Source organism: Rhinichthys klamathensis, unplaced genomic scaffold (genome assembly GCF_029890125.1).
Source record: "Rhinichthys klamathensis goyatoka isolate OS25496 unplaced genomic scaffold, OSU_Roscu_1.1 h1tg000005l_1, whole genome shotgun sequence".
In the NCBI taxonomy this organism is placed as follows: Eukaryota; Metazoa; Chordata; class Actinopteri; order Cypriniformes; family Leuciscidae; genus Rhinichthys; species Rhinichthys klamathensis.
This window is the reverse complement of record NW_026606558.1, coordinates 2,611,505-2,631,626: the sequence shown is the minus strand read 5'-3', so window position 1 is coordinate 2,631,626 and position 20,122 is coordinate 2,611,505. Positions and strand designations below refer to the sequence as shown.

The window sequence follows — 20,122 nt, the reverse complement described above, 5'->3', positions numbered from 1 at the left end:
GAGGACTGTGTCGACCGCGTGAGCCTGGGAAAAGAAAACAAGCTACGACCCCATATTTGTACAACGCCTGAGACATAATACCAATCACAACACCGACTCAGATGAGCTGTTCAGGATGTTCAACTACTTCACAAGGATTGTAGCATAATGCAGCTAACGCATGTCAAGTCCAATTTATTTGTACAGCACTTTTCACAATACACTGAGTTTCAAAACAGCTTTACAGAAAATTATGATGTTAGTATTTATATCTTAATCTTTATGCTTTATAGTCACATTTAGCAGATTAGAGCTAGGCAATGTATGTATGCGGATAAAGTTGGACCTACTTATATAATATACAACTTTATATAACAACTTTATATCAAGAGTTGGGTGATAATATAGTTACATTTTATCGCCCAGCATTCTCTCAGAATATGTAATATTAGCAATGTGTGATATTAGGGATGCCAGCTATGTTCGTACAATATCAGTTATCTATGGAAGCTTGTTTCCGCCACAAAATAAAAAATAAAAAAGGTAACTGCGACTTTTAATCTCACAGTTTTTTCTCACAATTGTGAGTTTACATCTTGCAATTCTGACTTTCTCGTGCAATTTTGACATTTTTTCTCAGAATTACGTGATGCACAGTTATAAATTGTGTTATAAAGTCAAAATTCTGAGAAATATACTCACAAATGCAAGAAAAAAGTCAGAATTGTGAGATTGTGAGATTTTTTTATTCTGTGGCAGAAACAAGCTTCCATGGTTATCAGCCAATATATATTCTTTTTTTAATCAACATCGGTCAAATTTTTTAACTGTCATTCCCTTTTTTTACATCGGATTAGTTTATATTGGATATTAGTTTATACTGGATATTAAATTTGTGCATTTCTTTCGTTTTATATTTATAAACACAAATAGTCTAATAACACTCTGAGTGATTATACCGCCGTCAAGAGGTTTTTGCTCAGCATGAAGCAGAGCAAAATCACCGTAACAAATAGCCTTACGAGGTTCACTGCTTGAGTATGTTAGTAATGCACTCTGGCCTCTTTAAAACAAGAATTTGCTCCTTGATATAAACATGTATGGACGGGGCGGTATTGGTTTGTGTGCACAGGTGAGGTGTGTACTGTAATGATCTGGGTGGAGTGAGCTTTATGTAGCTTTCATGATTTCCCGCAGGCCAGTTGTACATGATTGCTGGCCTTCACTCGTAACACTGAGTTAATGAGATTACTTGCGCTTTCATTCTCACTCTCTTTCCTCACTCACTCCCTTTATCAGTCCACAGCAGCCAGTCTATAGGAACGCACTGTGCCAGCCTTGGGTATGGGCGTCACTACTCGCATACTAAACAACAGTTACTCACATGCATCATGGATACAGACAAAGATTGGTAGAGGTCACTCAAGAATCCCAGTATGGGGTGAATCTCACATGACCAGGTCATATTCCACAACCAAATAAAAAATAATATATATGTTTTTAATCATTGATATCGGTTTAAATTTGATATTTAATTGTCATTTCCTCTAGTTTTAAATTTAGATCAGTACTGTAAAGCTTGTCGGCTGATATTAGATTTTATTTTATTATTATTAACTATCAAATCAGTTTATATTGCATGTTTAATTGTGCTTTTTTTTATGTAGATTACCTTTGCAGTCATATAAATCTCATTTGAAGTTATGTAGATTACCTTTGCAGATATATAAAAAAAATGTAATACATTTTTCTTGCATTACACTAATGAGAATCAACACAGAGAAAAATAAATGGTCAATTTACATTTGAAAATAGAAAAAAATTCTTGATGGTCCTTCAAATATGCTTAATATTTTGTGTATAATATAATTTCTCTTATTTTTGATAAGCAAGAGTCTTCACTTATAGTCAGGGAGGACAGAGCAGTGCTGATTAACCACTCAGACTCAATGAAGCTTTTCTTTGTGAGGCGTTCATGCTTTGTTAGATTAAATCTAGTGACTATGGTAACCAGGCACGAGCGACGACAAGGCGAGCACAATGGAAAGCACGTGTGCACACATGTACAATGCATTTAAAAGAACTATACTGTCTACCCAGCACTTTGCAGTGTTGCTTGTCATGTCTGCAACATTAATAAAGAAGACAGTAGGCAAATGAAAATCCCAAAGATCTTGTATTTATATTTACTCTCCCACTCACTCAGACTGTCACTTTAGATCCCTGCTAAACATCCAATTAAGCCTTTCTCATTAAAGAAAGCTGGCAATCTGTCACTGTTAATTCTCATCCTTCTCTCTCTCGCTCTCTCTTCACCCATCTCACCCCTCTGCCTGATTCTTGCCCTTTTTTTCCAAATGGCATTGCAAAATCGATGATAAATTCCTTCGGATTTTTTGTTAGTGAGGTAAAAGCGTGTTATTGGTGTGATTTATTGGATAAACCCTGTGACCCGTGGACCACCCTGTCCCTATCTCCAGAAAATCCACATATTCACGACCTCTCTCTCCAACATCACTGTGGTAAATTGCTGCATTCTCCACGGTGCTGTACACACTTTCACACACATTAAGATGAACTGCAGGTGTTTCATCTGACACTTCCACACATACACGACCTCCGGTACCGTCACACTCTGCATTTTCACTTAGCCTGACAGAGGTGAATCTATCTATCTATCTATCCATCTATCTATCTATCTATCTATCTATCTATCTATCTATCTATCTATCTATCTATCTATCTATCTATCTATCTATCTATCTATCTATCTATCTATCTATCTATCTATCTATCTATCGATCGATCGTATAATTCATACAGTACTCACAGTCCTGAATATTAATTGGTCAATACATCATTCCAACCATGCAAAAATACATGATACACCAACAGTTATGATGTGAAACACCTGTTCACAAACTGAGTATATCACTGTGCGACAATCATAGAATAACATTCTGTTATTGCTTACCGGTCACTGTCAGAGACTACATCAATATTGCTCAAACAGTGGTCCTTTAGTATTGTACACCCTGTGTTTAATTTCACTGCCCTCTCAGACCTGTGCTTAGCTTTAAGTAATTGTCATTCCATCCCGCTGAGAGCCTCTGAAGGGCCGGCCGTAATGACCATCGATCAATAATGTGAATTATCAATGAGTGCTGCTCTGGGGAGTGATGAAGATGGCACATATGGTGGACCGCCATCATCCATCCCTCATCAATATAGCTGAAAGGGTCTGATCATAGAGAGTGGGTGTGTTCAGGCCTCCAGCTGTCACAACAATCTCTGGGGGGCGGGGTGAAGTGCCTGTAATGATGATGTCACAAAGAGACAAACACTCCCTGGTGTGGAAGGAAACAATAGGGGAGCAGTGACCGTCTGACTGTGTTGCCCCGCGCCATGACAGCTGGCCAAGAGTCACAATCACAGCAGCTACATGGCCATTAAGTTCAGCACTGAAGAGAGGGACAGATTGCAAAGGCTGCTTTACAAAAGCCCCTGTACCCCCTGCTGCATCGACGAGCTGTGACCTCCTTACCCCAGCTGACACAATGACACATGCCACCACTCTAGAGAAGGCAGCCAGGTCTGCTGAAGACATTCCAGCCAGGCCTGGCTCCTTGGACCATGGATGCCACTAATTTAAATCTATACCTGCAAACCGAATACCTGATGCAGAGGATCTTGGGAGATCTCAGAGGGATCTCATTATAAATGTATCCTTAACAAAACACTAACTTTTAACTGTGGAAAAATACTTAAACAGATATCTTAATGATAATTCTGTATTGTTCTGCTTTTTCTCAAATATCTTTGTCACTCAGCTGTGCACATTTTGATAGAAAATCTTAGCATGATGTTTTTAAGAGCAAGATTTTCGTTCAAAGCCCTTCAAATGCTATTTGTCTTTCAAGGCTTTTAAATATCGGAGGTCAGCAAATATCCTCAACTCTCAGAAACAATAATAATTGTTTTAATTCAATAACACCATTAAAAAGACAAATATAACCGCAAACTCACTTGTAAGCTTATTTTTAACATTTCAGCAACAAACCCGTGTCAAGGTAACATCATAAGTAAGGTCAGTAATAACTCAAATGATAATGGTAAGATCACAATCTGTGTTCAATATTTGGTTAACAAGTCTTGAGAAATTAAAACAATTAAGGTCATAGATTGATCTGTATATCACATTACATCTCCTAGACAAACTTAACAATGAGGTATAAATTAGTTCCTAAAGACCACTACAACATGAAACAATATTCCATTTACCAACCACCAACACATCCACAATAATACGTATTCCCTTATCTACATACACATGCTATACATTTACACATATAAATTCAATTTTAAACGCGCGTCTTACAAAAACAACTCAATTTAGATTCCATATTCAAACCATGTCATTTTTTTTATTTAATAACACCAAACAGAAAACGAAAAAAAAAGGTTGTGAAAGGAGTAATCTGATAAATGTAATTCCAGCCAGTCTCACATTCCACACAAGCCATTCATTTCGGTTTACCTTTTCAAAAGAGTTTCCCAACCTTCTCTAAAAACCCATTCACGGAGTCTAATATTATCCCAAAATATATCTGACTCAAGGTTGCAATAGTTTAGTAAAGTTAGATTTATCAAAGTTTACCCTAAGCTTGGCTTTGATTCAACGCAGTGCCACAAATAACTGCATCCAGAGGCCTGGAACATAATGAGGGGTCAAAGTCCAAAAGCTGAAGGGCTTCCACATACCTTCACATACGCTATATTCTCACACACTCTTTCTCTATTTAAGTGGCTGTGCATAAGAATTTCCCCCGTAGCCCCCTACCACCGCTCTCGTCTTGGCCATCTGTGGAGCAAGCTGTCCTCTTTACTGTGTGCGAAGCGGGGGGTGCATGTTAGGGTTCTGTGCGTGTTGGCAAGAGTTTTTGTGCATATCCGATTGAAATCCAATCAGATTTAGCAAGTGTGAACTGCAAAAAATCACATGAAATTTTTATTTCCCGTGGTTAATCAATGACACGTTTGGTGACTGAGCTACATTACACGCGGGATTGAAATGGTGGCTACAAAAAAATCTTGAACGTTAATTTTGGTCAAGACTAGTCTTGAAAATGAAGACAATTTGATGGTCGTCGTAGGATGTCACACTGCAGGACTGTGAGTCAAACCTTCTGACACTGCCAGAATTTCGTCGAATTTGATCTCAATGGTCATTAATTGGCTGTCGGTGAACATGTCAAACTAACAATCAAAGACTTGTGATTTAGACGGCCAAATCGTGGCCAAAATCGTACCGTGTGTACCCGGCTTTAGCCTTTTCAGTAGCAAACATTTTCCTTAATGATTCATTGTTTGATCATCTGTCTCACCAGATGTTATTTCGTTAATTGTTCTTTAAAGAAAACTGCTGCGTTTAGATCCATTTCTCCTCGTTTTTGTAACCCAGCCGTGAAACTTTTCATGTATAGGATTTTTAATATTAAAGGAATTTTCAGAGTTCAGTACATGTTCAATCGACAGCATTTGTGGCGCAAAGTTGATTACAACAAACATTACTTTGACTTGTTCCTTTTTTCTTTTTTTTGTAAATCAAGGCTACAGAGAAACACTAGGAAGTGAATGGGGGCCAATTTTTGGAGGATTATACAAAATTTGGAGAAATGTGAAGTTAAACATTTTATAAAAGCACTAACTGAACATTGATTGTATTCTTCTGTTGTGTATTATTAAGCTGTAATTATACACACACACACACACACATATATATACACTCACCGGCCACTTTATTAGGTACACCTGTCCAACTGCTCGTTAACACTTAATTTCTAAGCAGCCAATCACATGGCGGCAACTACGTGCATTTAGGCATGTAGACATGGTCAAGACAATCTCCTGCAGTTCAAACCGAGCATCAGTATGGGGAAGAAAGGTGATTTGAGTGACTTTGAACGTGGCATGATTGTTGGTGCCAGAAGGGCTGGTCTGAGTATTTCAGAAACTGCTAATCTACTGGGATTTTCACGCACAACCATCTCTAGGGTTTACAGAGAATGGTCCGAAAAAGAAAAAACATCCAGTGAGCGGCAGTTCTGTGGGCGGAAATGCCTTGTTGATGCCAGAGGTCAGAGGAGAATGGCCAGACTGGTTCGAGCTGATAGAAGGGCAACAGTGACTGAAATAACCACTCGTTACAACCGAGGTATGCAGCAAAGCATTTGTGAAGCCACAACACGCACAACCTTGAGGCGGATGGGCTACAACAGCAGAAGACTCCACCGGGTACCACTCATCTCCACTACAAATAGGAAAAAGAGGCTACAATTTGCAAGAGCTCACCAAAATTGAACAGTTGAAGACTGGAAAAATGTTGCCTGGTCTGATGAGTCTCGATTTCTGTTGAGACATTCAGATGTTAGAGTCAGAATTTGGCGTAAACAGAATGAGAACATGGATCCATCATGCCTTGTTACCACTGTGCAGGCTGGTGGTGGTGGTGTAATGGTGTGGGGGATGTTTTCCTGGCACACTTTAGGCCCCTTAGTGCCAATTGGGCATCGTTTAAATGCCACGGCCTACCTGAGCATTGTTTCTGACCATGTCCATCCCTTTATGGCCACCATGTACCCATCCTCTGATGGCTACTTCCACCATGTCACAAAGCTCTAATCATTTCAAATTGGTTTCTTGAACATGACAATGAGTTCACTGTACTAAAATGGCCTCCACAGTCACCAGATCTCAACCCAATAGAGCATCTTTGGGATGTGGTGGAACGGGAGATTCGCATCATGGATGTGCAGCCGACAAATCTGCGGCAACTGTGTGATGCCATCATGTCAATATGGACCAAACTCCCTGAGGAATGCTTCCAGCACCTTGTTGAATCTATGCCACGAAGAATTGAGGCAGTTCTGAAGGCAAAAGGGGGTCCAACCCGTTACTAGCAACCCGTTTACATGGGGTACCTAATAAAGTGGCCGGTGAGTATATATATTTACACTCGATTTGGGTTTATGGCATTACATTGTTGTGGTAACAAAGTTTTAACATTGAATATAACTACAGGAGTATTTTTGTGCTATTTCTCAAATATTCTAAGCATATTGTATACATCTAGTGGCAATCCAGTTGAAACTGATTGAAAATAAATGATTTTGAGTATTTTAATGTTTACAGATTGGCTCCATTGACTTTGTTGACTCCATTGTTTTTTTTTCTAAACAAAAGAAGGGACAAGTGCAAGAAGTTTGCAATAATGCTTTTAACTAGAGGTGGTATCATGTCTAACAGTGGTCCACACATGCCCTAGTGAGAGATGTCCTTCACTGGGTTGAGGCGTCTCCAGCTGTGGGCATGTGAACACGGGCTGTGGAGAGCTCAGCTGGGCTCTGTTACTTGTTGTGATGTGGGTGCCAGTGGGGCCTCATCTGGACCATGAACACACACACACACATATGCCATACCCCAGAGAACAGCTTCCCTCTGCCACATCTGCAGATGTACTGGATGAATTTTTGCCCAAATCCCTTTGAGTTGGGTTTGAATGTCCACTTCTGAGTTTTATGTAAACCTGAGTGAGTCAAGGTTTGACTTTGGTTGTTTTTAAGTTTTTTTTTTAGCAGAAGTTTAATGTGGGGAGTCTTTCAAAGTAGTATATTTCACTGGAATGCAGTGTTTCCTGCAGTGATATTCAGTGCCAGCACTGCACCGCAGCTGAATCTACAGTTCCATGGCAAAAAAGATTTGCAGTCCGAGTCGAATATGATAAAAAAGACAAGAAACAGACAACACATCCATCTGTTATATTGTCTTCACTATTACTGCATGCAAAAACAAACACAACGCATGACCAATGTTGTCAGATTCATAAACAAATGACTCTTAAGAGCAGGTTCTGTAGTGAATCAGTCAAGTTATCGGTTTGAATCACCAAATCCTTCCGAATTAACATCTGACTCACTGACCAGGAGCCAGTTGCACCAACAGGTCTTTACTAAGCCTGGTCCTAATTGCTAAGTAGGTCTTAGTTAAGACCAGTCTTCAGAGTTGACATAACGTCGGTTGCACCAACCAAACTTAAGCCTAGGCTTAACTACGCCTGGTCTTAGCGATACGCGTTCATATGAATGGCCACGGAACTATAGCGGCTGCCTAGCAGCGTGCGTTGCTAGGTTACGTTGTAAACTATCTTGCGCTGTTTTGCTAACTTGTAACGTTAGCCGTATCAATGGAGGATCAAAGAAAAAGGAAAGGAAATTTCACCGACATTGAGATACGAAAGTTAATAGAGCTGTACAGTCAGCACAGACACACACTGACTGCCAAGCAATCAAACACAATTACTAACAAGAAGAAACAAACAACATGGAGACAGATAACGGACGCGATTAACGAATGCTCTGACTCCGGTTGCCTTCGGACAGAGAGCGATGTAAGGAAAAAGTGGAAAGACCTCCTGAGCAAAGCAAAAAAAGATTTGTCTTCAAAAAAGCACCACCCGACCGGCGGGGGTCGTCCCTCAAAAACTTCCGTGTACAGTACAATAGTTGTGGCTATCTTTGGAGAGGATTCTCCGGCTTTTATTGGTTTAGTCGGTTCAGAAAGTGGAGGTACTGACCTGGCTCCAGATGTTTATATGACAGTGCAGTTAAAGACCATTTTAAAATAAAGTTGTACTGTAGTATTTTAGATGACAAAAACATGATTCCGTTGGAAGCATTTGAATATGCAGCTAACCCTTCAAATTGGGCCAGTTAAAACTCAAAACTTAAATGGTTTAAGTAAAGGCTGCCGGGTGACCCAGATCAGAAGCTTCATCCCTGAAACATTAACAGCCATGGCAGCAAAAGTGCCAAAAACCAGAATGGAAGAGAAAAAACAGGGTAGTAGTGAGGATTTATAGCCTATATACCCAACCTCATACTCGGTTGTGGAATTAATTAGTGGCTAATTAGCTCCACACTTGTGAATATGAGCTTTGCTTGGGGGCCAGTACCATGTGGCATGTGCCACATGTGAGGGTGTGTGACGGGACGGCTGGTGAGGAGGGAGGCCGGAGGGTCTCCTGGAGACAGCGAGCCCCCGAGTACTAATCCGCACAGATCTCCAGTAACAGCTCCCCAAAGCTCCCGGACACATGCCCCACATTACTGCCATGACCACGCTGGGTGTGAAACGTCCCTTCAAGATATGTTTTAACCATCACTAATTAGTGCTGCTTGCTAGGACACCACGAAATCTGGCAAAGCAATCCCTTACACAAACCACCTAGCAACTATACCTACTAAAGCATTGTGGCAGCAAATTCTGCACAAACAAGCACCACTTACATTTTCTCACATTACATTTTATTATGTAGGACAGGAATGAACTCAGAAATAAAACCTGTAAAAACAATTATTTCTCCTCAGTTTGCTTATTTGTTTCTTTCAGAGTATATTCTTCCCTTCAGTCAATCTTTCTCTTTCTTTCACAAACAATCTACCTGTGGTGCGCCTGAATGGCATTTATTCAAACCAGCTCAGCATATTGTCTTTCTATCTTTCTGTTTTCGCATTTCCTTTCTCGGTTTCATCTCGCTGCTCTTCCTCTCCTTTACTCTAGTTTCTTTCCGATGCTGCAATAGTGCATATAACTGAGACAGCATATGTGCAGACCTCCGTACACACACACACACACACACTTCCTCTCCTTCTGCTCTCCTGGCAACACAACACTCAGGCCTGTCCGCAGCACCTATTAATAAGATCGAGATGAGTGTGTCTCCTTGGAGACCAGACCGTCCCTATGGCCAGTGATCAAAGGTTAGTCAGTTCCTGAGACCATTGTGCGTGTTTGAGGATGTGAAAGACGCTAAAAAGAGATATCATTCAGGATATTTAGCATGGAAGTGCATTTAAAGTGACCGTTCAGCCAAAAAATTAAAATGATCTTATCATTTATTACTCACCGTCATGTGGTTCCAAACCTTTAGGGAACACAAAAGATTTTGTTTTGGACCCAGTGTTGTTATTGTTAACTAAAACTGTGTCAATTAAACCTGTTTTTGTCAACTAAAATAAAGCTGTTATGACATAAAATATAAATGTTAGATGCAAAAAGTTGCCTTGGCAACTAACTGAAATAAAATAAGCTGAAATACTAAAATTTCTCAAACTACACTGAAATAAAAACAAATTAAAGCTAAATATAAATATAAAAAATATAAAAATGACAAAAGTACATAACAAAATTACTAAAACTTAACCTGAAATAAAAATTCTAATAAAAAATACAAATAAAAGCTCATTCAAAATATTAATAAATACTAGTAATAGTATACAAATAATAGTATTTAAATAGCTGTTTGGACCCTATTGACTTTCACTATATGGACAAAAAAATATTTTGTGTAATTTTTCAACATAAGGGTGATTAAATGATGAAATAACTTTTATTTTTGGGGGAACTTTTTTTTTTTTAACAAAAGTGACTTTAAATATTGGCTTTTTCATTAGTCAACATTTGGTCTCCATTTCAGAACTAGCTGTAATTTCCTGTATCCTTTGACCTTCAGGGAAAGATGTAAAACATCACAGAGATTGTTTAAATGGTGACCACTGAGTTTAGCCCGTGGTGCTGAAGTTAGCTTTTCACGAGCCAATTAAAATCTGACACCGAGGCTCCTTTAAACCTACTAGTACGCACCTATATGAACATAAATAAAATGATTAACAACACACACGGAGCAAAGGTTGTGTGTAACCTTCAGCAGAAGACATACAGTGTGTGTGAAGACGCAGTAAATGAGTATGCGGCTCCATTAGGCCCCCTGTTCTTCTCTCTGATCTGTGTTTTTTCAGTCCTTTCAACTCCCTGCAGTACAAAGTGAACCCTGTGGCCTCCTGTGATATTCCAGCCCTTTGATGAAGGCCACTGGAGCACAAATAAAGGCTCGCAGTGGTCTGCTGTTTACGCTGAGGGGCCCGCGTTGGGCCCCATCTCCCCTCCTCTCCCTCGATCTGCTGCTGGCTATGTGGGGACGTTAATGACAGGACACTGCGCAAGAGAAGCAAAACCTGCTCCTGCGGCTCCACCCGCCATCGCCGCTCAGGCTGCTAATTCTGTCCCACTGATCTCGCTGTTTTCCTCTGCTCCCTTCAGCTGTCAATCTCCCGTCCCCGCGCTCGGAACTCGCTGTCAGAGCAGAAAATGAGGCCACAGCAGGTAATGGAGGAGATCCTGCTAGGAAGATTCATATTTTGTCTTTCTTCAGACACACACATGCTGTCTTTTTCACTCTCTCTGTTGGACATGACCTGTGGCTGTGTGGCTGTGTTAACTGATAAAGTGGTCTGCTCAAGGTTACAAACTCAAAGACCCCCTCACTGGTCCTGACTGACCTAACGAAGATCTCTCGGGGCCTGAAGGTGAAAGCCAAATGGACACATGATGTGTCCAACAGCGATGTGTCCTCGAAGACAGTCACTTTGTAGCTGTAGTTTCTCAAGCTTAAAACTACTCACAATTAATAGTTCAACTACAGTCCAGCTAAAGTACAAGCTTCTAAAAAAGTAGCCAACTGCATTAAAGCTATTTAAGCGGGAAATATAAAAAAATTAAAAAGATTATAGTATTAATAGATGACGTCATATTTGCAATTATCTCAACTGGAGTGACACCATTAAACTTGAACTTATATACATACACTAAATACAAGTAAGAAAATAAATACACTAATTTAGCAGCATTTAATGAAATATATCGGTACATACATAAAATGAAATGCATATGATTACATATAATGTGGAATACATATAAATACACAGAATACATAAAATTCTGCACAAGCAAGAAGCCACGTACATGACATGCAAAAAAAAAAAAGATATTGTGGCCACAAATTAATAATTAAAATCCCACAACTTATTCATTTATGGCCCCGTTTTATTAATTTGTTCCATAATTTGAGTCAAATTTGTCCCCTAATTAGTTTCCTTGTTTTAATGTAGTTAAATGTAATCACGATTTAACTAAAAATAGGGAACAAAATAATGAGTTGGAAATTCATTCTTGGGAATTCATTCTTAATTCAAGTTATGTCCCACAAATTAATGTTTTTACCCCCTACATCATCTGCAGGGCTCTGTAACCTGGAATTGGTGAATCATTTTTTGAACCAGATCATTAATAGGAAAGAATAACCTGATTTACGTACATATGAGAGTGAGTTTGATTATGGTCTCATAGTATGTTTACACGTCAACTAAAACGAAAAGGTTTTTCCTTAGGCAAAGCGATCCCCATTCACACTGATCTGCGAAAACGACTAAACCACTGTATTATGCTGCTTCCAAGCCAGTAGTTGGCGATATCACTTTGTAAAGAAACACTACGTACCAATAGACTGAACATGTAATATGCATGCATATGATGTCACAAATTTTGCACATTCAAATTCGAAATTAATTTTTGTAGTTTACATCAATACGATAATGGTATTGGTTTCAAATAATTGCACTTTGAATCATGTTTTTAAAAGTTAGAATTTTCAAGACCCCAAAACACTCTTGTTGTGTAAATGAATGGCAAAAACACATAAACGTTTTTCCATTTTTAGTGGACACCGGTGTCGTGTAAACGACCCCTCAGTTTGCTTGGCTGTAATACCGCATGTGCAACACAATATGACTTCCCTTGAAAATTGCATTCTGTTGTGCTACACCGCTACTTATTGGAAAAAGTAGCTTGTCACTGGAAAAACGAAACTGTTTTGGATCAGTTGGACTTATAACAGCTGTGTTTCTGGTCTTAGCTGGTTATAAAAAGTAAAAGCTGCCCAAACCCCTTTAAACCAACCTGTGAGACCAGCTTAGACCAGAAAACCGGCTTAGGCTGCTGTAACTTTTTTTTTCACCAGGGAGCTGCTGGGCTATTCTCAAGCTACTGAAAAAATGTAGTTAAATTAGTCTCTTTTTTTAGTTTCTTACTCCCCAACACTGGTCCTGAGGATACAGTGAGATTTCAACTAAGCTCTGAAGCTCAGGGAATTATAAATAAAGCACATCGGTGGACCAGATGAACAGACACCGTGTTCAGAACTGCCCAGTCATCACGCTAGTTCCTGCATCTCCTCCAGCTGTAAGGGAAACATGGCATCAGCACTAGCTTTCTCCTTTAGTCGCTCTCTCTTTCCTCGTCTTCTGCCTGAGCCACATCACAGGAAACCTGCAGCCGCTACACTGAGCCCAGACACGCTGCTTGTAATGGATGCCGTGTTGTCTTCAGACACACTCTCTGCATCACATTACTATGTACAGGAGACTGCTGGTGGATATGTGCTGATTCAGAGTCAGCGTGTGCAGTCTGAGGAGAGAGTAATGAGGCTACGTGAGGCACAGTGCCCTGGAGCAGCCAATGCTTCACTCGTGTGCTGTGATGTGAGGCCAATATCAAAGTCCATCTTTAAAAGACCACAATGCACTGCAGTGAGGCCCAGAGATACAAACCTAAAATCACACACAGGCCCCTGAGGGGAACTGAGACTATTTAAACAACCATTAAGGGCTCTCTATTCAATATCTGAAGTACTTACAGAGAAGAAAAGAATCAAAAGGAGAAACAGAAAGAAAGAGAGGGATAGGATAGATTGCCTATGGCAGGGGTGTCCAGATCCAAAATAAATCCTCTATATCTCTATATTAATTAATTTGAAGGATTCACTTGAATGTAAGAATCATAAATCATAAAAAAAAAAAAAACATTTGACACAATCTATGTAACTTGAAAAACAGTGATGAGGCCATTTGAATATGAGATTTTCTTATTGGCCATTCGCATTGAACACGTTTTTGCTTTGAAAAACGCATAACACGATGAGTGGAAAATAAAAAAACTTTAAAAAAAGTTTCAAGGTGTTTCAAAGTTAACGTTTGATTTTTGAATAAAACACTGCAAAAGACGCAAGCACAATGGTCAAAGACATCCATCTAGCACATGTATATATTGAAAAATAATGTAAGGCCATGTTTACACTTGGTATATTTTGGTCGATTGGATCACAAGTAGATGAGGAAGACACATTCCTGTTTACATCTGGTGTTTTAATCCATCTCTTTTGTCCACTTTCAACCACTTCTGTCCTGATTTCTTCAAGGGGAGGGTCTATGTGTGGGTAAATCTATGGGCTTTTTCATGGACGAAATAAGATAACACAAATTACATACAGTATGAACGAAGGAAAAACATACGGAGAGCAGCAGTTTTTGTTTCTGCTCTGATAGCCGCAAGATCACGCCGATCGCGGTGAGTGCGTGTTAGAAATTAGGAATGATGAGAGGGCCTTGACTTAGGTCTTCAACCGACAAAGTTTAAATCCTATCTAGCTAGTGCGGTTCCCATAATGTTTACGGATTAGGTCAGTAGGCGGAGAGTTTATGAACTGATTCCAAGTGGAGAGCATGATGCCTTGAAGACCGTCTAAAGGCAGGGAGGAGTAGCTCTGGTTTTCAGGAATGTGAGGGGAGAGAGGAGCAGTAGATTACAGATGTGCCAGCCAGTGAGGGAAATTCCCACAAGACACACACAAGCACCCAACGGCATTCCCATTCCCTGTACACACTTTCCCATGAGATAATAGTGAGGTATAAAGCAAAAATGAATAAAGCAAAAATGACATGAGATGCAAACAATTTTCAGCTGATAAAAGATAACCACATTTTTTATTATCTCGCATAACTTCTGGAGAGAAATAACACAGACAGTGGCCAAGGTAAATAGTGTGGCTCGGTAGATTCCTTAAAAAATATCTGAGCATCCTAACCAGACCAAAACAGTCGCTGTGTCCGAAATCACATACTGTCTAGTAGGTACTACATTTGGTTTGAAACTTACTTTGTGACCATTAAAAAAGTATGTTCTATATAGTATTAATATGTATGAAATTCAGACATACATCATGCATTATGTTGTCACTGTCACGTTAGCTACCAGCTTCAGTTGCGTCGTTTCATTGCCATTTACAAATCCTCTCCCTTGGCATCGTGGTTAAATGACGTTAAGTGTCCATTGGCAGAGCACCTCAGATTCTTGGTGGAAATAGCAGGTCAATCTGGGTGCTTTTCGCCTGCCGTTTTATAAATATTATGAATTCGATTTCGGACATACTACGGCTCACATTCTATTATTTTTTTGCCCACTAAATAGTAAGGAAGTAGGCATATTCTGACACAGGGGGTGACATTGGCTCAACCAATGGGTGAGTTTGGGGCAAAACTACCAGTTGGTCAACCAATGTCAGACAATGGGGAATATTCAAGAAATCTATGATACTTCTTGAGTACAAGAGCAAGAGATGTAAATAACCACAGGCTTTAGTGAGGAAATGTCATCATCAAACTATTTGCTAATGTGAATAGGTGACAGCATTCCATGTCTCACTTTTGCTAGAATGGCCCGGTTATAACATTCCTTCTCAGCAGTGCCCTTCAGTGCTGTAAAAATGATGCTTGAAATTCACTCATAACATTGCTTAACACATTGATAACATTATGATAGCAGATATTAAACTAGTGTGTTTCTCCATACCAATGTAGCTCCGTGAATGTGTCAGTGGAGTTTGGATCTACGATCCCTCTGGTCTTCCTTTATTCTGTCTCCTCACAATCTTCTCCCCTCCCTCTCCTCTAAACGCTGCCTGCCTGGTCCTGCAGATAAGCCAAGCAAGCACCTCCTCCCTCTCCCTCCTCTCCCCTGCCTGATCAGGTGAGCAGCCTCAACTAAGTCTCCAAAGATTACACATTTACTTTCAGAACAGGCAGTGCGGCAAACTAACAGTAGAATCTCAATCTAGCCTTTGCCATCACCCCCTTCCTGTTTCCCAGTACACCTAGCCTTAATAAACCCCAGCTATCTGTCCAGCATTGAGAACGGCTATAGCAGGGGCTATTAAAGAGATAAGACCAGACTCTTTCTCCACCTCTGCTGTCCCTCTTCACTGTCCATTCAACTGGATCCATAATAGAACTAAATACCTCACCCACAAACCCTCTTTGTGACACGCTCACGTGGCCCTAAACCGGACGAACAAGCTTACGCTCAAATCTTTCTTCATCCGTCAGTTTTATTTACTCTAATGGTCAATGTGCAACTTGAGTTGATAGTGTAAGCTCACTTTGGTTAATGTGTAAGCAGGACACCAGGGCGAGTCTTAGCAGCGGTGAGTCACAAACATCTACAAATCTTATTTTTGCAACTGAAGGTCACATCCGGTATTACGGTCATATTTCGTAAGATTTTTTTTTTATTGAAGCATGCCATAATATTTAGTGTTAATTCTAATCAAATTTTGATTTTGATGCGAGTCACTGAGTTTAGCTTTTTAGCAAATGCAAATGGTTATGGAAGCTCGATTCCACCTGGTAGTAAACAAAAAATATGGTAATTGTGACGGTGTTTCTCATAATTGCTACTTTACGAGACTTCATTTCTTTCAATTATGGCTATTATTTGTAATTTCTTGTAATATATCGCACAATGTGAAATGACTTCCATAAATAAGAGTCCATAATGATTCATTCAGACAGGGGAAAGTAAGGGAGGAATTAAACTCCTGCCCGTTGGAGAAGCGTGCGAGGGCTTTGTGGGTCGCGTGCTGACACACCCTGCCTGCGCATGTCTTTGATGTGACACACAGCGCTGTTGTTCCAGCTGCTTCATCACAATCCCTCACTCCTAACCCTGACCCCATCCACAACGATCATGTAACTCCTTACTGCTGCCACAGTATCCACATATCCACAGTACACAGTATGAGTGAGTCTGTCCATAGTTAAGCATAACCACTACTTATTGAAATTAGGATTTATAACAACATTTCTAAAAACTACACTACCTATGTCCCAAAGAGAGATAACCAATAATCAAGTCTATATCTTTCAAACAATTTAAATATCTGAAAATATTTTACAGTTTACCTAATACCCTAAAATGTTTACCATGTACACTACTGTTCAAAATATTGGAGTAGATTTTTTCACTGTTTTGATGAATGTTTATGCTCACCAAGGCTGCATTTATTTGATCAAAAATAAAATAGTAATATAACAGTTTAATCACGCTTAAAAATGAAAAGCCTCTGTTGCACTCTATTTTACCCCAACATAACACAAACACACACACTGCTGCCAGTCAATTAGTTATGCATGAGCCTTGAGAGAATTAACCGACTGGAGTATTTCTGCCTTGAAATACATTCCTTTATTAAGCAGAGTAAAAGTATAAAGGTTTTTTTTTTGCGCTCTGCTGTGTGTGTGTGTGTGTGTGTCCATCCTCTTCTCTCTCACTCTTATCACATAATGAAAAGCTGCAAGTGATGGAGGGACTATGGGCACAAGGACAAGTAATCATAATAGAGGACGTTAAGAAAACACATCAAAATCTCTCCTCATAAAACTCATGAAAGGAAAACCTCAAGACAAGCATTGCAAATAGAAACTAATGTTTCTGAGAATGATTACGGAAGGACATGATAATAGAGGTCTAGTTTCCTTGTTCCTAGTTCTCTTTTCAGGCCCGGTTCTTCAGGGGGGCTAGAGAATGCAAACGAGAACACCCTCAGTTGATACTGTATTAATATATTGGCGAAACAGATTTGGCAAATGCTACGAACGTCAAATGTATCTATTTACAATGTGTTTTTACAGCGGTGAGCAATGTAGCCAATAACAAACATAGTTGTTGATCTCTTGAACGCAATGGCCAATCAGTGGTATTTAAGTTAGTCAGAATCCACTCACTCAAAACACAAGGAAGGAAGGAGAGTGCAGACCCGATAGGGCATTTTCTGGGATCTTCTCGGCGAGAAGAACACCAGGTGACGAAGATGTTCTTTGTAGGCATAGGCATGTCTCGTGGACAAGGCTCTAGCTGAAGTGATGGTAGCCACCACCTGAGGTGGTAGGGTACTCAAACCTTCCGGGTGCCAGAGGGTGCCCCATCTCTGAGAAAGGAGGTCCTTCCTCAGAGGGATTGGCCAGGGAGGGGCTGTCGCGAGGAGCACCTATTCGGAGAACCAAGTTCGGCTGGGCCAATAAGGCGCAACCAAAAGGACCTGCGGCAGTGGGAAATGTCTGGGGAGCCAAACAGATCTACCTGTGCGTCGCCGAACTGTTCCCAAATCAGCTGAACCGTCTGGGGATGGAGTCTCCATTCCCCGGGACATGAGCGTTGTCGTGAGAGCTCGTCGGCTGCACGATTGAGCTCGCCCGGAATGTAAATGGCACGAAGCGACCTCAGACGCTTGTTCCCATAATGGGAACATGACGCATCCATGAATGCTGCCTGTGCGTGATTTACGCCCAAACAGCACTCGGCAGCACTCGTGCCCATCAGCGGAATCAATCCGTCTACCGCACCCAGAAATACACGGGCGAGACATCTTTAAAAAGACGCGGCACGTGCAGCTCTTTTAGAGAGGAAAAAACTCAACAGCAGTGCTGAAGCGCCCAGGGAGAAAGCACACACTGTTGGCAGGTCACTGCACAGACCAGCAGCAGGAATGAGATCTCGCTGGAACACACCGTAACACCAACACCGCTGAAGAGTCGCTCGTCTCGTCTTTCAAACTCGTAGACAGCTTTGCAGTGGAGAGAAGTGAAGTAACACTCGGCTCCGAAGCAGAAACATAATGCAAGATTGCACGAGCAGCTCCTTTTATACCCACGAGGTGGGGCGGAGTTGTGCTATGCAAATTCCGCAGACCCATGGCATTGTTTTGCCATTGGCTCGTTTTGTAGAACTCGAAGGTGATAGGCTTCTAAGCGAAACCCCCATTGCGTCAGTCACTGACGTAACTCATAGTGACTGACTGAAAGGGAACCATTTTACCAACGACAACAAAAACCATGCCAACTATTTTACAAAAACTAAAACATGCCAAAAATTACCACGGTCTTACCTTCAAGTTTGGAATGGTAAGAATGGTATTCTTTGAGATACCTTGGAATTCCATGTACATACCATGGTACATGGTACATTTCTATGATTTTTCCAAGACTGTTCCTGAAATGTATGACTATATAAGGATTTTTAACATCACAAAGATGTTAGAGAGACAAATAGTGTAATTAGAAACATTTCAATCTACTATAGACTACACCCCCCCCCCCCCCCCCCAAAAAAAGTCAGCCAAACCCCTTTGACCAATTATTTTTATTTGAATTACCCCTTGAGATGTTAAATTGGTCTCAATATTTCAATTTACCAACACATTCGCATGTTGATAGTTCTCTGGTGTTGGTTAAGTGTCACATGAAATGAGCGTAAACAAATAAAACATTTCAAAATATAATTATATTTTGAATTTTATATATATTTTTATTTTTATTTTAAATGATTTATTTAAAGATTATTTTTTCAACAAAAAAAACTGCAGTTCTCTAACAAATCCCACTTTGGAAAACCCTGGACAATATAGTATATCTGATTAATTTTCAAGAATTTTCCAGGCCTGTAAATTATACATTTAAATTTCTATTATTTTCCAGAACCGATACCTTACTATATCAAGGTACTTATCTGCATTGGAAACTTTCCACACAATGAGAATGTTACTGTCACTGCCTGAACACATTCAGTTTATATATAATCAAGATGTAAGAAATGATGCAGTCATTAACATAACAGCATAGCACCTCATTAGCATGCTATAGTTTTAAATATCTACCTAACCATGTCACAGTGACCAGAAGCAGTGACACTGAGTCATTTCTCTATCTTTATGGCTGTAGGCAGATTTGACTGGTGGCTAACAGCGAGCAGGTCTGCAGCTGAACCTCTCCTCACTTCAACCTTCCATCTTTACACTTCATTTCCCCTGCCACTGCGGCAGCTGTGGCATATGGCTCAGTGCCCTAAGAGTGGCCTGAAACACTCTCTCAAGGGACCGTCACTGCCCACAGCTTCAACCTGTAGTTACCACTCGAAAAAAGTGCTTACTCACTCTGTACTGCCCACAGTCACCGGCGTTAAAAACTCTGCATTATTTATGACTGTCTTCAACACTCTCCTCCCTCAAACACCCCTCTGTCTATATTTCTCTAGGTAGTCTTTCTGTATGCTTTCCAGGCTATCTCTCATCACATGTCCTTGT

The 20,122-nt window shown here is 40.2% G+C and overlaps 1 protein-coding gene across 4 annotated transcripts in view; it reads right to left on the bottom strand.

Moving 5' to 3' along the window:
* Positions 1-20,122, bottom strand: part of bcar1 (BCAR1 scaffold protein, Cas family member) — a 98,241-nt gene that overhangs the window by 16,318 nt on the left and 61,801 nt on the right. The gene's annotated exons all lie outside the window — the stretch shown is intronic.